Genomic DNA, 15,447 nt, shown 5'->3' on the forward strand with positions numbered 1-15,447 from the left:
ACCACACACAAGGCTATTGGCCTCTTGCTTACAGCAGGGGCTTATTCTAGGTATCCCACTGCTTTCAATATACCACAAACTGCAGGGATTTATGTATATCCCGCTTACAGTTCCACTTAACACTTGCAGCTCTCTGGTGCCCCCTTACTTTCAGGTCAGATTAGGTACTGCACCCTGGGTAATTAGTCGCCAGGAAGGCTGCCTGCTATGTACTGGCTATTGGGCACGCTGCAGCGACGCGGTAAACTACTCCCACTCAGGCAGGAACAATAATTATCAAACCCGCAGTTGCTTCAGCATAATCCAACAGTCAGCGCACTTTCGCTGCCACCAGCTTCGATTAAACGGGTCCGAAGCTAACCCAACACAACAGTAACAGTAGCGTTTTCCCTTCAGAAGACTTAGGGTACGGTTTTTAGAGCATGGAGAAGAACTAACATATAATAGTATATCCCATTAAAAATTAGGCAGTGCGTTATCAAAAATATTTTATAAAAAAGTTACAAATGAGACAATTGCAAATATGTACATGGGTAATTATAACATAAAGGGAATAAAAGAGAACAGATAACACTCACATGTTAAAAGCATGACAAGCATCCAGGCTAGTGGAGTTTTTCCATATGTCCCAGCTCATTTGGACGTGCTGCTGGCTTCAGGAGACAAGCAGTCAGGAAGAGATCTAGCAGAGAGACTCAGCTGGGCAGCCTGCGACAACTTAATACCTTCCGGCTTTGACATCACAGAAGGGCTGGCTTATCCAGACCCTCCTCTCTCTACATTCTGCCTAAACTTTAAACTATTCTTTCTAATTTCTATAACTTCACTACAAAACACGCCATAGTTCTACCAAACTCATCATTCATCTCAGATTAACGTGGGCATTCTAATGAGATCAAATATGTCCTATCTGGGATACATATTTCCAGAGAAATCCCTACTTCTTTACCAGATGGAGTTAGAAGCTCGTGTTTCGCGGGTTGTGTAGATACACCGAGTGAGAATAAAAGTATATATTTTCGTATTTCTAGCTTAAATCGTTGCCTAATATCTAACAAAAACTAAACAAAGAATCTTTCATGAATTTTTGGAGCCATTTTTCCAGTTCTGACTGGTGAAGGTGGGAGGGGTGAGGGACTTTCCTCTGAGCCTGGAATTTACGACCCAAGGCAATAAAACCCCCTTCTAGCATACAGTCTGTAGCCCAGAGAGAAACAAGTAGAGTCAGCTAGGGAAGGGGGGGTTTAGCCCACCTTATGAGCTGAAGAGCAACTAAACTTATATGATATTTCATACCATATCGTGACACCTCCCCCTTTTGGTGTGTGCTAGGGAGGCAGTACCCCACGGTATGCCTCTATGGGCACCTCAGTAGGTTCACCCTGGCGGGAGAGTCCATCTGCATTCCCATGCTCTTTGCCCGTTTTATGTTCAATGGTGAAGTCAAACTGCTGAAGGGCAAGGCTCCAGCGTAGCAACCTGCCGTTGGTTCCACACATGGCGTTTAGCCAGCGCAGAGGGTTGTGGTCGGTCACCACAGTGAAGGGGCGACCGTACAAGTAGGGCTGCAAGCGCTGCAGGGCCCAGACTATGGCCAGGCACTCCTTCTCGATGGTGGAGTAGGCCACTTCCCTCGGCAAAAGTTTCCGGCTCAGGTATAACACGGGGTGCTCTTGGTCCTCCGAGTCAACCTGGCTGAGCACAGCACCAAGGCCAAACTCGCTGGCGTCGGTCTGCACCAAGTACGGTCGACTGCTGTTGACTGCTTTCAACACAGGGGCATTGCACAGTGCGGTTTTCAACGCCTGGAAGGCCCCCTCACAGCCATCTGTCCAGTTGACGATGTGGGGTAGCTTCTTCCTGGTGAGGTCCGTCAAAGGTTTTGCCAGGCTACTATAGTGCTTTACAAAGCGCCTATAGTACCCTGCAGTGCCCAAGAAGGACATCACCTGTTTCTTGGTCACGGGAGTGGGCCAGTTCACGATCACTCCCACTTTGTCAGGCTCTGGCTTCAGGGTGTTCCCGCCTACCCGGTGCCCCAGGTAGTGAACCTCCCTCATGCCCATCTCACACTTTCCCGGCTTGATAGTCAGTCCTGCTTGGTGAATTCGCCTGAGCACCTCCTCGAGATGCTGCAGGTGTTCCTCCCAGGAGGAACTGAAGATGGCAATGTCATCCAAGTACGCCACGGCGTACGTCTCCAGTCCCTGAAGCAGGAGGTTGACCATCCGCTGGAAAGTGGCAGGGGCATTCTTCATGCCGAAGGGCATGACCGTGGACTCGTACAGTCCAAAGGGTGTGATAAAGGCGGACCTCTCCTGCGCCTCGGGGCTCAGGGGAATCTGCCAGTATCCTCGACTCAGATCCATTATTGTTAGGTAATCTGCGCCAGCTAACTTCTCAAGCAGCTCCTCGATGCGCGGCATTGGGTGCGCATCCGAGGCTGTGATGGCGTTGAGCCCCCTGTAGTCCACGCAGAACCGGGTGGTCCGGTCCTTCTTTGGCACGAGAACTACAGATGATGCCCATGCGCTCTTTGACCGTCGAATCACCCCCAGCTGTAACATCTAATCGATCTCTTGGCGCATAATCTGCTGCACCTGGTCAGAGATTCGATAGGGTGTTCGCCGTAGTGGGGCGTGATTCCCGGTGTCCACCTCGTGGACGGCTAACTCAGTCCTCCCAGGTCGGTTGGAGAACACGACCCGGAAGGGTTCCAGTGTGGTTTGCAACTGCAACCGCTCGGGTTCCGTTAACGAGGCGCTTACCTCCACGTCCTCGATGGACCCATTGGCCTTGGCTTGGGCCAGCATGTCCAGGAGGGTGTCTTCCTCACCGTCTTCGGGCAAGCTGCAGACCGGTAGGATGAAAGGTTCACGTTCGTGATGAGCCTTCATCATGTTGACGTGAAAGGCCTTTCGCCTACCCCGAGCGTGGTCAAGCGTGACCACGTAAGTGACCGGGTTGAGCTGTTGGTGGACGACGTACGGGCCCTCCCAGGCTGCCTGAAGCTTATCCATTGGTACGGGGACCAGCACCCACACCTTTTGACCCACGTGGTAGGTCCGCTCCCGGGCGTTCTGGTCGTACCAGTGCTTCTGATCAGCCTGAGCCTGCGTCATGTTGTCATGCACCAACTGCGTCAAGGTCTGCATCTTGTCATGGAAGCGCATGACATACTCCACTATGGACACTTCAGAAGGGTTCGGCTCCTCTTCCCAGAATTCTCTTACCAACCCAAGGGGTCCCCGGACTCGCCTGCCGTACAGGAGCTCGAAGGGTGAGAACCCCGTCGAGGCCTGCGGAACCTCTCGGTAAGCGAACAGCAGGTGTGGGAGGTACCGCTCCCAGTCGCGCCCTTGAGTCTCAACCAGCATGCGTAGCATCTGTTTGAGGGTACCATTGAAGCGTTCACACAAGCCATTGGTCTGTGGGTGATACGCACTCGATACCAGGTGCTTCACCTGCATTCTCTTACAGAGAGCCTCCATTAGGCGAGACATAAATTGGGTCCCTTGATCAGTAAGCATTTCCCTGGGAAACCCTTCACGTGAAAAGATAGCCAACAGGGCATCCGCCACCTTATCTGCCCTAGTTGACTACAGAGCTACTGCCTCTGGGTACCGGGTAGCATAGTCTACCACAGTAAGGATGTATTGCTTTCCAGAGCTGCTGGGGACGGCCAGCGGGCCCACAATGTCCACCGCGATCCTCTGGAAATGCTCCTCTATCACTGGTAAAGGGATCAGGGGAGCCTTAAGAGCAGGCCCCGCTTTCCCCACCCTTTGACAGGTGACACAGGAGCGGCAGTAGTTTGACACATCTGTCCCCATCTTAGGCCAATAGAAGTGTTGAGACAGCCGGGCCTTAGTTTTGCTGATCCCCAAGTGTCCAGCTAGCGGGATCTCATGGGCAATCCGCAACAACTCACCCCGGAATTGCTGCGGGACGACCAGCTGTCTTTCCCTCAACCACTCCTTTTGTGATTCTCCGGGTACTGTCTCCCGGTACAACCTTCCTCGTTCCCAGAACACCTTCTCCTTATCAGCCTCGGAGAAGTGCGTCCCGGCAAGTTGTCTCAAACTCTCTAGGCTCGCATCTGTGTGCAGAGCGGCCTGAAACTCCTGGCTAGGGGAAGCCAAAAGCGATGTCAGGGTCCCTTCCCCACGGGAACCCTTTTGGACCTGCTCTGGGTCCACCTCTGGTTCAGTCACAGTGATGACTGAGGAGGGTCCGGAAGGCTGACAGTCATCTGCGTTCCGGGCACTCTGACTGCGGGTGACAGCAGCTACGTAGGCTGTCTCCCCGGGGATTTCTACAGTCCCATCAGCCGGCGCTGCTATGGGCTCTACCTCCCCATCCACCCCCAACACTCCAGGGGCAGTGCTACTTATGGGCCAGTTACCTTCCTCGGTGGCACCGGTCAATTTCATGGCATCACCTTTCTCACGGTTCCCATGCTTCTCCCCATTTCCTGTAGCACCGACACTTGCCCCTGTTAGGGGTTCCTCAGCCGTCTCACTCCGCAGAGCGACGTGGCTGGGCACGCCTGTACCTATGGACACATTAACCTTCACAGAAAAATCATTATCAGGTTCAGTTGGCACAGGTACAACATTTTCGCCATCAATCCTAGGAAAAAAATGGTTAATAGATGCATCATTACAAGATAAAGCATGGTCAGGTAACGCATGCGATTTCCCATCATCATCATCATCAGGGTTAACGTTACCCTTATTAGTAGATTGGGGAGGGGTGTCAGGAACGTAGTATGCAAACATCCTCCCCAAATCAGTCCCCAACAAAACATCAGTGGGCAAATTATCAGACAGCCCCACTTCCTTCACCCCGCTCCCAGCACCCCAATCAATAAAAACCCGGGCCATCGGTAAGGGACAGCTGATGCCCCTAATCCCAGTGACAGTTAGGGTTTTCCCCGGAATGATTTCTTCAGGGGCCGCCAGTTCGGGTGGGATGAGGGTTCGTTCAGCCCCGGTGTCCTTGAGGCCTGTAGCAACATGGCCTCCCACAGTGACGTGCTGTACGTTGTCACACACCCTCCCAACCACACCACCCACCAAAAGAACTGCTGCATTAGGCCCTGGGGCCTTGGCTGGGGTGTTCTTCTGCTTGGTTGGGCAGGAGGGACTGATATGACCAGTCTGATGGCAGGTGTAACACGTGCGAGGTTCGGTGGTCGGTCTGGTGCTGTTGGCCATGGGGACAGGACCTCTGGTGTGTTGGCTGGCAGGGGTACTGGCGTTGGTTGCAGGCTTACCCCCTCTCCAGCTGGTGGTGACTGGCTTCCGCACTTCCGATCTACGGTTGGCCTCATAGGCATCGGCAATCTGCGCTGCTTTCGTCACGTCTTTGGGTTCTCTGTCCATCACGAAATGTCGCACCTCAGCTGGGCAAAGATGAAAGAACTGGTCTTTGATCATCAGGTCTCGCAGCTGTGCAAAGGTGGTCACTGACAGTCCTTGGGTCCACTGGTCAAAGTGGGTCCCCAGTCCATGCACCACATCACTGTAACTGTCGTGTGGGCCACGTTGGAGGGTCCGGAACTTTCTATGGTACACCTCGGGTGTAAGCTGGTACTTGGCTATCAGAGCCTGCTTGATGGCCTCATAGTCTCCATCTTGTTCTTGAGGGAGGGCAGCAAACGCCTTCAGAGCTTTACCTCTCAGCCCTGGTGTCAGGTATCGTGCCCATTCATCTGTAGGCAGCCGGTACTGTCTGCAGGCTTTCTCAAAGGCCCGCAGAAAAGTGTCCAAGTCCCCGTCCTTCTCTATAACAGGAAAGTGATCGGGCCGGGGCTTAGGTATCTGAGCGCTGCTGTGCTCACGTCTCTGGGTGGTGGAGGGCATCCCCCCCTGCCGGAGCATCTCCAGTTCATGTTCTCGCTGGGCTTGGCGCTCGGCTCTCTCAGCCTCCCGCTCGGCTCGCTGGTATTGCTGGATCAGCTGCAGACGTCTCTCTAGGTCATCTGCGGAGCCTTGATGCAGAGCCAGCTGCAGGAGGAGGTCTGCGCCCCCCTGGTTGCCAGTAGGGCCCGTATTCAGTGGCTGGGCCTCTGCTGCAGCACCATGTTCACTTGTGCCGGCTTCTGCGGCCTCTGGGCTCTGTGACCTGGCTTGGTCTGCTTCAAATTGCACCAGTTCAGCGACCATTTGAGTCTTGGTCTTACCCTGGGGGTTCAGGCCATGGTACGTGCATATCCCAGCAAGAGAGTCCTTCTTCTGCTGGTTGTACCAGGCTTCCCCTTTCGCAGCCATGGTTGCCAAATAAAAGATAGGATAGAAAAACGAAGAGAAAGGGAGGGGATAATTACCAGTACGCAATTGTCTCACAACTAAAAAGCACTGAGTTCGTTCTCCAAACTTATTTGCGCAGAGTCCTCGCAAGAACTTTCTGCAAGTTTTTAGTGAGAGGAATGATTACTCAAACCAAATCACTAATGCTCTAAGATATCCCACCGCCTTGCCACCAATTGTCACGATTCCCCTGACCGCTGTCAACACTGGGTCAGGATTCCCACCGTGACCGTCACCCCTACGTCACGGATTGAGGTGACTTCAGGCCAACAGACGGCTATCACATGTGCAGGGGGGCTTATCTTAGTTATCCCTCCACTCCACGATGTGATGAAAAACCACACACAAGGCTATTGGCCTCTTGCTTACAGCAGGGGCTTATTCTAGGTATCCCACTGCTTTCAATATACCACAAACTGCAGGGATTTATGTATATCCCGCTTACAGTTCCACTTAACACTTGCAGCTCTCTGGCGCCCCCTTACTTTCAGGTCAGATTAGGTACTGCACCCTGGGTAATTAGTCGCCAGGAAGGCTGCCTGCTATGTACTGGCTATTGGGCACGCTGCAGCGACGCGGTAAACTACTCCCACTCAGGCAGGAACAATAATTATCAAACCCGCAGTTGCTTCAGCATAATCCAACAGTCAGCGCACTTTCGCTGCCACCAGCTTCGATTAAACGGGTCCGAAGCTAACCCAACACAACAGTAACAGTAGCGTTTTCCCTTCAGAAGACTTAGGGTACGGTTTTTAGAGCATGGAGAAGAACTAACATATAATAGTATATCCCATTAAAAATTAGGCAGTGCGTTATCAAAAATATTTTATAAAAAAGTTACAAATGAGACAATTGCAAATATGTACATGGGTAATTATAACATAAAGGGAATAAAAGAGAACAGATAACACTCACATGTTAAAAGCATGACAAGCATCCAGGCTAGTGGAGTTTTTCCATATGTCCCAGCTCATTTGGACGTGCTGCTGGCTTCAGGAGACAAGCAGTCAGGAAGAGATCTAGCAGAGAGACTCAGCTGGGCAGCCTGCGACAACTTAATACCTTCCGGCTTTGACATCACAGAAGGGCTGGCTTATCCAGACCCTCCTCTCTCTACATTCTGCCTAAACTTTAAACTATTCTTTCTAATTTCTATAACTTCACTACAAAACACGCCATAGTTCTACCAAACTCATCATTCATCTCAGATTAACGTGGGCATTCTAATAAGATCAAATATGTCCTATCTGGGATACATATTTCCAGAGAAATCCCTACTTCTTTACCAGATGGAGTTAGAAGCTCGTGTTTCGCGGGTTGTGTAGATACACCGAGTGAGAATAAAAAAAACCACAGGGCTCACGCTGCTCTTCTTTGGCTCCCCATCCTTTTGGGCCTTCCCTTCATCATCCAGGACTAGGCAGTTTCTCATGTTTTGCAGCAGAAAGGGCATTTCACAAGGGGCCATCTGGGTTGACAGAAGTTAGCACAAGCAGTAAAAGGAGGCAATAAGAAACCGCCCAACGTGGGGCTCGAACCCACGACCCTGAAATTAAGAGTCTCATGCTCTACCGACTGAGCTAGCCGGGCTTCCGTCAACCACCGGCCCTGCGGAGCTGCACGCGGTCCAGTCGGCCGAAGGTGGCCATCAGACCCTGGGACTGGTGGACACCACAGAGAGAGACCCTGGGACTGGTGGACACCACAGAGAGAAAAGACACATCCAAGCATTGGTGGTTCAGTGGTAGAATTGTCGCCTGCCACGCGGGAGGCCCGGGTTCGATTCCCGGCCAATGCAAGCTAGTTCTTTTCCTTGTTTGTTGACATTCGCAGTGCACCTCGTTTCATCATTGACTCTGCAGACACTTTCAAAAACCACAGGGCTCACGCTGCTCTTCTTTGGCTCCCCATCCTTTTGGGCCTTCCCTTCATCATCCAGGACTAGGCAGTTTCTCATGTTTTGCAGCAGAAGGGGCATTTCACAAGGGGCCATCTGGGTTGACAGGAGTTAGCACAAGCAGTAAAAGGAGGCAATAAGAAACCGCCCAACGTGGGGCTCGAGCCCACGACACTGAGATTAAGAGTCTCATGCTCTACCGACTGAGCTAGCCGGACTTCCGTCGACCACCGGCCCTGCGGAGCTGCACGCGGTTCAGTCGGCCGAAGGTGGCCATCAGACACTGGGACTGGTGGACACCACAGAGAGAGACCCTGGGACTGGTGGACACCACAGAGAGAAATGACACATCCAAGCATTGGTGGTTCAGTGGAAGAATTCTCGCCTGCCACGCGGGAGGCCCGGGTTCGATTCCCGGCCAATGCAAGCTAGTTCTTTTCCTTGTTTGTTGACATTCGCAGTGCACCTCGTTTCATCATTGACTCTGCAGACACTTTCAAAAACCACAGGGCTCACGCTGCTCTTCTTTGGCTCCCCATCCTTTTGGGCCTTCCCTTCATCATCCAGGACTAGGCAGTTTCTCATGTTTTGCAGCAGAAGGGGCATTTCACAAGGGGCCATCTGGGTTGACAGGAGTTAGCACAAGCAGTAAAAGGAGGCAATAAGAAACCGCCCAACGTGGGGCTCGAACCCACGACTCTGAAATTAAGAGTCTCATGCTCTACCGACTGAGCTAGCCGGGCTTCCGTCAACCACCGGCCCTGCGGAGCTGCACGCGGTCCAGTCGGCCGAAGGTGGCCATCAGACACTGGGACTGGTGGACACCACAGAGAGAGACCCTGGGACTGGTGGACACCACAGAGAGAAAAGACACATCCAAGCATTGGTGGTTCAGTGGTAGAATTCTCGCCTGCCACGCGGGAGGCCCGGGTTCGATTCCCGGCCAATGCAAGCTAGTTCTTTTCCTTGTTTGTTGACATTCGCAGTGCACCTCTGTCACGATTCCCCTGACCGCTGTCAACACTGGGTCAGGATTCCCACCGTGACCGTCACCCCTACGTCACGGATTGAGGTGACTTCAGGCCAACAGACGGCTATCACATGTGTAGGGGGGCTTATCTTAGTTATCCTTCCACTCCACGATGTGATGAAAAACCACACACAAGGCTATTGGCCTCTTGCTTACAGCAGGGGCTTATTCTAGGTATCCCACTGCTTTCAATATACCACAAACTGCAGGGATTTATGTATATCCCGCTTACAGTTCCACTTAACACTTGCAGCTCTCTGGCGCCCCCTTACTTTCAGGTCAGATTAGGTACTGCACCCTGGGTAATTAGTCGCCAGGAAGGCTGCCTGCTATGTACTGGCTATTGGGCACGCTGCAGCGACGCGGTAAACTACTCCCACTCAGGCAGGAACAATAATTATCAAACCCGCAGTTGCTTCAGCATAATCCAACAGTCAGCGCACTTTCGCTGCCACCAGCTTCGATTAAACGGGTCCGAAGCTAACCCAACACAACAGTAACAGTAGCGTTTTCCCTTCAGAAGACTTAGGGTACGGTTTTTAGAGCATGGAGAAGAACTAACATATAATAGTATATCCCATTAAAAATTAGGCAGTGCGTTATCAAAAATATTTTATAAAAAAGTTACAAATGAGACAATTGCAAATATGTACATGGGTAATTATAACATAAAGGCAATAAAAGAGAATAGATAACACTCACATATTAAAAGCATGACAAGCATCCAGGCTAGTGGAGTTTTTCCATATGTCCCAGCTCATTTGGACGTGCTGCTGGCTTCAGGAGACAAGCAGTCAGGAAGAGATCTAGCAGAGAGACTCAGCTGGGCAGCCTGCGACAACTTAATACCTTCCGGCTTTGACATCACAGAAGGGCTGGCTTATCCAGACCCTCCTCTCTCTACATTCTGCCTAAACTTTAAACTATTCTTTCTAATTTCTATAACTTCACTACAAAACACGCCATAGTTCTACCAAACTCATCATTCATCTCAGATTAACGTGGGCATTCTAATGAGATCAAATATGTCCTATCTGGGATACATATTTCCAGAGAAATCCCTACTTCTTTACCAGATGGAGTTAGAAGCTCGTGTTTCGCGGGTTGTGTAGATACACCGAGTGAGAATAAAAATATATATTTTCGTATTTCTAGCTTAAATCGTTTGCCTAATATCTAACAAAAACTAAACAAAGAATCTTTCATGAATTTTTGGAGCCATTTTTCCAGTTCTGACTGGTGAAGGTGGGAGGGGTGAGGGACTTTCCTCTGAGCCTGGAATTTACGACCCAAGGCAATAAAACCCCCTTCTAGCATACAGTCTGTAGCCCAGAGAGAAACAAGTAGAGTCAGCTAGGGAAGGGGGGGTTTAGCCCACCTTATGAGCTGAAGAGCAACTAAACTTATATGATATTTCATACCATATCGTGACACCTCCCCCTTTTGGTGTGTGCTAGGGAGGCAGTACCCCACGGTATGCCTCTATGGGCACCTCAGTAGGTTCACCCTGGCGGGAGAGTCCATCTGCATTCCCATGCTCTTTGCCCGTTTTATGTTCAATGGTGAAGTCAAACTGCTGAAGGGCAAGGCTCCAGCGTAGCAACCTGCCGTTGGTTCCACACATGGCGTTTAGCCAGCGCAGAGGGTTGTGGTCGGTCACCACAGTGAAGGGGCGACCGTACAAGTAGGGCTGCAAGCGCTGCAGGGCCCAGACTATGGCCAGGCACTCCTTCTCGATGGTGGAGTAGGCCACTTCCCTCGGCAAAAGTTTCCGGCTCAGGTATAACACGGGGTGCTCTTGGTCCTCCGAGTCAACCTGGCTGAGCACAGCACCAAGGCCAAACTCGCTGGCGTCGGTCTGCACCAAGTACGGTCGACTGCTGTTGACTGCTTTCAACACAGGGGCGTTGCACAGTGCGGTTTTCAACGCCTGGAAGGCCCCCTCACAGCCATCTGTCCAGTTGACGATGTGGGGTAGCTTCTTCCTGGTGAGGTCCGTCAAAGGTTTTGCCAGGCTACTATAGTGCTTTACAAAGCGCCTATAGTACCCTGCAGTGCCCAAGAAGGACATCACCTGTTTCTTGGTCACGGGAGTGGGCCAGTTCACGATCACTCCCACTTTGTCAGGCTCTGGCTTCAGGGTGTTCCCGCCTACCCGGTGCCCCAGGTAGTGAACCTCCCTCATGCCCATCTCACACTTTCCCGGCTTGATAGTCAGTCCTGCTTGGTGAATTCGCCTGAGCACCTCCTCGAGATGCTGCAGGTGTTCCTCCCAGGAGGAACTGAAGATGGCAATGTCATCCAAGTACGCCACGGCGTACTTCTCCAGTCCCTGAAGCAGGAGGTTGACCATCCGCTGGAAAGTGGCAGGGGCATTCTTCATGCCGAAGGGCATGACCGTGGACTCGTACAGTCCAAAGGGTGTGATAAAGGCGGACTTCTCCTGCGCCTCGGGGCTCAGGGGAATCTGCCAGTATCCTCGACTCAGATCCATTATTGTTAGGTAATCTGCGCCAGCTAACTTCTCAAGCAGCTCCTCGATGCGCGGCATTGGGTGCGCATCCGAGGCTGTGATGGCGTTGAGCCCCCTGTAGTCCACGCAGAACCGGGTGGTCCGGTCCTTCTTTGGCACGAGAACTACAGATGATGCCCATGCGCTCTTTGACCGTCGAATCACCCCCAGCTGTAACATCTAATCGATCTCTTGGCGCATAATCTGCTGCACCTGGTCAGAGATTCGATAGGGTGTTCGCCGTAGTGGGGCGTGATTCCCGGTGTCCACCTCGTGGACGGCTAACTCAGTCCTCCCAGGTCGGTTGGAGAACACGACCCAGAAGGGTTCCAGTGTGGTTTGCAACTGCAACCGCTCGGGTTCCGTTAACGAGGCGCTTACCTCCACGTCCTCGATGGACCCATTGGCCTTGGCTTGGGCCAGCATGTCCAGGAGGGTGTCTTCCTCACCGTCTTCGGGCAAGCTGCAGACCGGTAGGACGAAAGGTTCACGTTCGTGATGAGCCTTCATCATGTTGACGTGAAAGGCCTTTCGCCTACCCCGAGCGTGGTCAAGCGTGACCACGTAAGTGACCGGGTTGAGCTGTTGGTGGACGACGTACGGGCCCTCCCAGGCTGCCTGAAGCTTATCAACCACCGGCCCTGCGGAGCTGCACGCGGTCCAGTCGGCCGAAGGTGGCCATCAGACCCTGGGACTGGTGGACACCACAGAGAGAGACCCTGGGACTGGTGGACACCACAGAGAGAAAAGACACATCCAAGCATTGGTGGTTCAGTGGTAGAATTCTCGCCTGCCACGCGGGAGGCCCGGGTTCGATTCCCGGCCAATGCAAGCTAGTTCTTTTCCTTGTTTGTTGACATTCGCAGTGCACCTCGTTTCATCATTGACTCTGCAGACACTTTCAAAAACCACAGGGCTCACGCTGCTCTTCTTTGGCTCCCCATCCTTTTGGGCCTTCCCTTCATCATCCAGGACTAGGCAGTTTCTCATGTTTTGCAGCAGAAGGGGCATTTCACAAGGGGCCATCTGGGTTGACAGGAGTTAGCACAAGCAGTAAAAGGAGGCAATAAGAAACCGCCCAACGTGGGGCTCGAACCCACGACCCTGAAATTAAGAGTCTCATGCTCTACCGACTGAGCTAGCCGGGCTTCCGTCAACCACCGGCCCTGCGGAGCTGCACGCGGTCCAGTCGGCCGAAGGTGGCCATCAGACCCTGGGACTGGTGGACACCACAGAGAGAGACCCTGGGACTGGTGGACACCACAGAGAGAAAAGACACATCCAAGCATTGGTGGTTCAGTGGTAGAATTCTCGCCTGCCACGCGGGAGGCCCGGGTGCGATTCCCGGCCAATGCAAGCTAGTTCTTTTCCTTGTTTGTTGACATTGGCAGTGCACCTCGTTTCATCATTGACTCTGCAGACATTTTCAAAAACCACAGGGCTCACGCTGCTCTTCTTTGGCTCCCCATCCTTTTGGGCCTTCCCTTCATCATCCAGGACTAGGCAGTTTCTCATGTTTTGCAGCAGAAGGGGCATTTCACAAGGGGCCATCTGGGTTGACAGGAGTTAGCACAAGCAGTAAAAGGAGGCAATAAGAAACCGCCCAACGTGGGGCTCGAGCCCACGACACTGAGATTAAGAGTCTCATGCTCTACCGACTGAGCTAGCCGGGCTTCCGTCGACCACCGGCCCTGCGGAGCTGCACGCGGTCCAGTCGGCCGAAGGTGGCCATCAGACACTGGGACTGGTGGACACCACAGAGAGAGACCCTGGGACTGGTGGACACCACAGAGAGAAATGACACATCCAAGCATTGGTGGTTCAGTGGTAGAATTCTCGCCTGCCACGCGGGAGGCGCGGGTTCGATTCCCGGCCAATGCAAGCTAGTTCTTTTCCTTGTTTGTTGACATTCGCAGTGCACCTCGTTTCATCATTGACTCTGCAGACACTTTCAAAAACCACAGGGCTCACGCTGCTCTTCTTTGGCTCCCCATCCTTTTGGGCCTTCCCTTCATCATCCAGGACTAGGCAGTTTCTCATGTTTTGCAGCAGAAGGGGCATTTCACAAGGGGCCATCTGGGTTGACAGGAGTTAGCACAAGCAGTAAAAGGAGGCAATAAGAAACCGCCCAACGTGGGGCTCGAACCCACGACCCTGAGATTAAGAGTCTCATGCTCTACCGACTGAGCTAGCCGGGCTTCCGTCGACCACCGACCCTGCGGAGCTGCACGCGGTCCAGTCGGCCGAAGGTGGCCATCAGACCCTGGGACTGGTGGACACCACAGAGAGAGACCCTGGGACTGGTGGACACCACAGAGAGAAAAGACACATCCAAGCATTGGTGGTTCAGTGGTAGAATTCTCGCCTGCCACGCGGGAGGCCCGGGTTCGATTCCCGGCCAATGCAAGCTAGTTCTTTTCCTTGTTTGTTGACATTCGCAGTGCACCTCGTTTCATCATTGACTCTGCAGACACTTTCAAAAACCACAGGGCTCACGCTGCTCTTCTTTGGCTCCCCATCCTTTTGGGCCTTCCCTTCATCATCCAGGACTAGGCAGTTTCTCATGTTTTGCAGCAGAAGGGGCATTTCACAAGGGGCCATCTGGGTTGACAGGAGTTAGCACAAGCAGTAAAAGGAGGCAATAAGAAACCGCCCAACGTGGGGCTCGAACCCACGACCCTGAAATTAAGAGTCTCATGCTCTACCGACTGAGCTAGCCGGGCTTCCGTCAACCACCGGCCCTGCAGAGCTGCACGCGGTCCAGTCGGCCGAAGGTGGCCATCAGACCCTGGGACTGGTGGACACCACAGAGAGAGACCCTGGGACTGGTGGACACCACAGAGAGAAAAGACACATCCAAGCATTGGTGGTTCAGTGGTAGAATTCTCGCCTGCCACGCGGGAGGCCCGGGTTCGATTCCCGGCCAATGCAAGCTAGTTCTTTTCCTTGTTTGTTGACATTCGCAGTGCACCTCGTTTCATCATTGACTCTGCAGACACTTTCAAAAACCACAGGGCTCACGCTGCTCTTCTTTGGCTCCCCATCTTTTTGGGCCTTCCCTTCATCATCCAGGACTAGGCAGTTTCTCATGTTTTGCAGCAGAAGGGGCATTTCACAAGGGGCCATCTGGGTTGACAGGAGTTAGCACAAGCAGTAAAAGGAGGCAATAAGAAACCGCCCAACGTGGGGCTCGAGCCCACGACACTGAGATTAAGAGTCTCATGCTCTACCGACTGAGCTAGCCGGGCTTCCGTCGACCACCGGCCCTGCGGAGCTGCACGCGGTCCAGTCGGCCGAAGGTGGCCATCAGACCCTGGGACTGGTGGACACCACAGAGAGAGACCCTGGGACTGGTGGACACCACAGAGAGAAAAGACACATCCAAGCATTGGTGGTTCAGTGGAAGAATTCTCGCCTGCCACGCGGGAGGCCCGGGTTCGATTCCCGGCCAATGCAAGCTAGTTCTTTTCCTTGTTTGTTGACATTCGCAGTGCACCTCGTTTCATCATTGACTCTGCAGACACTTTCAAAAACCACAGGGCTCACGCTGCTCTTCTTTGGCTCCCCATCCTTTTGGGCCTTCCCTTCATCATCCAGTACTAGGCAGTTTCTCATGTTTTGCAGCAGAAGGGGCATTTCACAAGGGGCCATCTGGGTTGACAGGAGTTAGCACAAGCAGTAAAAGGAGGCAATA

At 52.7% G+C, this 15,447-nt stretch overlaps 10 non-coding genes across 10 annotated transcripts; 6 read left to right on the forward strand and 4 right to left on the reverse strand.

The window, feature by feature from the left end:
• Positions 1 to 7,831: 7,831 nt before the first annotated feature.
• TRNAK-CUU (transfer RNA lysine (anticodon CUU)) lies at positions 7,832 to 7,904 on the reverse strand. The gene has a single exon. It is a non-coding gene; the product is annotated as a tRNA-Lys (tRNA).
• A 662-nt stretch (positions 7,905 to 8,566) lies between these two features.
• Positions 8,567 to 8,637, forward strand: TRNAG-GCC (transfer RNA glycine (anticodon GCC)). Its single transcript has one exon. It is a non-coding gene; the product is annotated as a tRNA-Gly (tRNA).
• Positions 8,638 to 9,091: 454 nt separating this feature from the next.
• On the forward strand, positions 9,092 to 9,162 carry TRNAG-GCC (transfer RNA glycine (anticodon GCC)). Its single transcript has one exon. It is a non-coding gene; the product is annotated as a tRNA-Gly (tRNA).
• A 3,351-nt stretch (positions 9,163 to 12,513) lies between these two features.
• TRNAG-GCC (transfer RNA glycine (anticodon GCC)) lies at positions 12,514 to 12,584 on the forward strand. Its single transcript has one exon. It is a non-coding gene; the product is annotated as a tRNA-Gly (tRNA).
• Positions 12,585 to 12,828: 244 nt separating this feature from the next.
• On the reverse strand, positions 12,829 to 12,901 carry TRNAK-CUU (transfer RNA lysine (anticodon CUU)). The gene has a single exon. It is a non-coding gene; the product is annotated as a tRNA-Lys (tRNA).
• Positions 12,902 to 13,878: 977 nt separating this feature from the next.
• TRNAK-CUU (transfer RNA lysine (anticodon CUU)) lies at positions 13,879 to 13,951 on the reverse strand. The gene has a single exon. It is a non-coding gene; the product is annotated as a tRNA-Lys (tRNA).
• A 137-nt stretch (positions 13,952 to 14,088) lies between these two features.
• Positions 14,089 to 14,159, forward strand: TRNAG-GCC (transfer RNA glycine (anticodon GCC)). The gene has a single exon. It is a non-coding gene; the product is annotated as a tRNA-Gly (tRNA).
• A 244-nt stretch (positions 14,160 to 14,403) lies between these two features.
• Positions 14,404 to 14,476, reverse strand: TRNAK-CUU (transfer RNA lysine (anticodon CUU)). The gene has a single exon. It is a non-coding gene; the product is annotated as a tRNA-Lys (tRNA).
• A 137-nt stretch (positions 14,477 to 14,613) lies between these two features.
• On the forward strand, positions 14,614 to 14,684 carry TRNAG-GCC (transfer RNA glycine (anticodon GCC)). Its single transcript has one exon. It is a non-coding gene; the product is annotated as a tRNA-Gly (tRNA).
• A 454-nt stretch (positions 14,685 to 15,138) lies between these two features.
• Positions 15,139 to 15,209, forward strand: TRNAG-GCC (transfer RNA glycine (anticodon GCC)). The gene has a single exon. It is a non-coding gene; the product is annotated as a tRNA-Gly (tRNA).
• Positions 15,210 to 15,447: the final 238 nt, after the last annotated feature.

Source organism: Ranitomeya imitator, chromosome 2 (assembly GCF_032444005.1).
Source record: "Ranitomeya imitator isolate aRanImi1 chromosome 2, aRanImi1.pri, whole genome shotgun sequence".
Lineage (NCBI taxonomy): Eukaryota > Metazoa > Chordata > Amphibia > Anura > Dendrobatidae > Ranitomeya > Ranitomeya imitator.